We start from the raw sequence: 3,574 nt of genomic DNA, 5'->3' as shown, positions 1-3,574 counted from the left end.
TTCATCTTACACTCTAGAGTCCATGATACAGGGAGGTCAGGCAGGAACTGAACACAGGAACCTGGAGGCGGAGCTGACACAGAGGCTATGAAGGGGTGATGCTCATTGGCTTGCTTGCTTCCCGTGACTTGCTCAGCCTGCTTTTATATACCTCCCAGGACCACCTGCTCAGGGATGGCCCCACCTGCAGTGGGCTGGCCCTTCCCCATCAATCACTAATTAAGAAAACGTCTAAAGGTCAATCTGAAGGGGACATTTTCTCAATTGAGGTCCCTCTTGCCGAATGACTACAGTTTGAGTCAAGTTGAGAAAAGACTTGCCAACACAGGGACACTAAGCTATTATTAATGGTGTGTGTGTGTGTGTGTGTGTGTGTGTGTGCGCGCCACAGCATGTCTGTAGAGGGCAATTTTGGGGAATTAGTTCTCTCCTTCGATCTTTGCATAGGTTCTGGGGTGATGAGGATGCCAGGTTTGCATAGCAAGCACCTTCACCCCCCCAGTCACCTCACCAGCCCCGAAGTCTCTCATTTTGTAAATTTCATTTCATGTTTGCATGTGTGCAAGTCTGTGCATCACTCGCGTCAGAGGAAGGTGTCAGATTCTCTAGAAGTGGAGTTACAGATGACTGTAAGATGCCATGTGGGAACTGAACCTGAGTCCTTTGCAACAGCAGCAAGCGATCTTAAGCACTGAGCATCTCTCCAGCGCCACTGAGGGCTTTTTGTTTGTTTGAAGCACGGTATCACTAGGTAGCTCTGGTTGTCCTGGAACTCACTATGCAGACCAGGGTAGACTTCAACTCACAGAGATCCGCCTGCGTCTGCCTTCCGAGTGCTGGGATTAAAGGCGTGCGCCACCACGCCTGGCTCCACTGAGGTCTTTTCTTTTCCTCTCTTTTTCTTTTCTTCTTTGACTCCTTTATTGATTCTTTGGGAGTTTCATATCAACTCTGCTCACTTCCCGATAGCCCTGTATCATCCCCTCACCCCTGCAATGCCCCGTACAAAAGAAAACAAAACAAAGTAAGCAAGCAAACAAAAACAAGAACAGCAAAACAAAACAACAAAACCCCCTCTTGCTTCTCCTTTCCTGCTTCTCCAACACCTCTTCATTCATCCTGGTGACATTGGAGGCCTCAGTGTGTGACACAGTACACCCTTCTGTCCTATCAGCTTTACTAGTAAATGTTCATCGCAATGAGTCACTGGTCTGGCCAAGGCCTCTGGTTTCTGGTACACCATCCTCACTGAATCCTCACGGGAACTCTTCTCTGATATTCTGTTGCTGCCCCTAGTCATGGAGACCCTGCAGGTAGCGTTCCACAGGACCAGTCCCTTCACGAACCCCAGCAGGTCCTAGATGCTAGGTTGGGCCAACCCAAGGCCTGGCTGTGGGCCTGGGCGGTCACTTGGGCCACTGGGGCCACCTGCTCCAGGCAAGGGGGTGGAGTCAGCTCCCTCTGTGGATGTCTTCAGGGTCAGTTCACCCTCACTTGTGGTGAGGGGTGGTGGCCAGCTCTCTTGCCGTAGTGTGCAGTGAGAGGCAAGGCCGGCTTTCCCAGGGCCAGTGAACAGTGGGCCGGCTCAGCAGGGCCCTCTGATTTCATCTTGCATAGTTCCTAAGGCCTCCTGAGGTAACACAGGCCACAGACCTCAACACAGACTCCAGCTGCAGCTGGACCACGGACTCAGACATGGCCCTTGTTAGCGGCCTGGGTCCAGACGATACTCAACTTGGGATGGTTCTGGCCGACACCACCAAGGCCTCGGGTTGTGGCCCAAACCCTGGGCTTCTATGTGACCTTTGGTGACAATATGGGACTCAGACTTCAGCCACTGAGGCCTTCAGGGTACTTATCCCACTCAAGAAGTCTGGAGAGCAGCTTACTCTAAGATCTACCTCCTCACTGTATCAAGCTGGGTGTTCAGATCTTAATAAGTGAACTGAGTCCACTATGTTCAAACATTGCCAGTGGGTGTGTAAAATGGTGCAGCCGCTGTGAAGCAGTCCGGCGTTGCTCAGAAAGTTAAACACAGAATTACTATACAACAATAACTCCATCCCTAAAAGAACCGAATCAGGAGCTCAGGCCTTTGTTCACCGCTGTTGACAGGGCTGTCCACACAGCCTGTTGTTTACAGGTGAAGACATCCTAGGGTTTAAACTGCAGTGGTGGTGCACACCTTCAACCTCAACACCCAGGAGGCATAGGCAAGTGCATCTCTGGGAATTTTGTTGTTTTTCCGAGACAGGGTCTCACTATGTAGCTCTGGCTGTCCCGGAACTCACTCTGTAGACCAGACTGGCCCTGAGTCACAGAGATCCACCTGTCTCTGTCTCCCTAGGTGCTGGGATCAAAGGCGTGCACTACTCCACCAGGCTGATCTCTGGGAGTTTGAGACTAGCCTAATCTACATAGCAAATTCCAGGCAGTCAGGGCTATATAATAGAGAGATCCTTTTTCAAAAAATAAATTATTTAATTAAAAAAAGAAAGAAAGGGGCTGGAGAGATGGCTCAGAGGTTAAGAGCACTGGCTGCTCTTCCAGAGGTTCTGAGTTCAATTCCCAGCAACCACATGGTGGCTCACAACCATCTGTATTGTGATCTGGCGCCCTCCTCTGGTGTGCGGGCATACATCAAGGCAGAATGTTGTATACATAATAAATAAATAAATAAATAAATAAATAAATAAATAAATAAATAATTTTGAAAAAAAAGAAAATGAAAAAAAGATACTGCAGTCTACAGACATACAATGAAGCATTATTCAGCCCTCCTGCCCCCTGCTATGGGATAATCCTTCTGTATGCTATGAATATGTATTCCTTTCACCAGGCAGTGGTGGCGCACGCCTTTAATCCTAGCACTCGGGAGGCAGAGGCAGGTGGATCTCAGTGAGTTTCAGACCAGCCTGGTCTACAGAGTGAATTCCAGACCAGTCAGGACTGTTACATAGAGAAACCCTGTCTCCAAAACCAAACAAACAAAAGGTAATAATGATATGTCTTATAGCTTTGGTTGAACCTTGTGAACCCTGAAGATACTAAGCTAAGCAAGAGGTGCCAGACACCGAAGGTCACATAGGATTTCTTTTATATGAAATACTCAAAAATAGGTAAAGCCATGGAGACAGAAGCTGGATTAGTGGTTGCCAGGGCCTGAACAGAGTGATTGCTTCATGTGTATAGATTGAAAAAAAAATTGTTTTGAAACCAGGAGGTGGTTGCTTAATTCCCCAAACCATTGCAAATGTGCCAAATGTCATTTAGTGGACACTGTGACCGATGCATACACAGAACAATCATAACAGAGAGAGTTTATGCCCCCTGCCTTGAGTCAGGCTGCTCTGGGGACTGTTGTTGGTGATTAGGCTACACAGAAGTGGTCTTCTGAGACCAGAAAAGACATGGTAGTTCTGGTGTGTGTGTGTGTGTGTGTGTGTAGGGGTGCATGTTGTAATACATGTGAGTGTGTGTCCACGTACACATGCAGAGGCCAGACTAGGATGTCTGGATACTCTTTCCCTGAACTGGAAGTTCTCTGTTTTGACTACTGTGTCTGACTCTTGAG

The sequence above is a fragment of the Chionomys nivalis genome, chromosome 3 (genome assembly GCF_950005125.1).
Source record: "Chionomys nivalis chromosome 3, mChiNiv1.1, whole genome shotgun sequence".
Classification (NCBI taxonomy): domain Eukaryota; kingdom Metazoa; phylum Chordata; class Mammalia; order Rodentia; family Cricetidae; genus Chionomys; species Chionomys nivalis.
The sequence above is the reverse complement of the archived record's forward strand: the minus strand, read 5'-3'. Positions refer to the sequence as shown.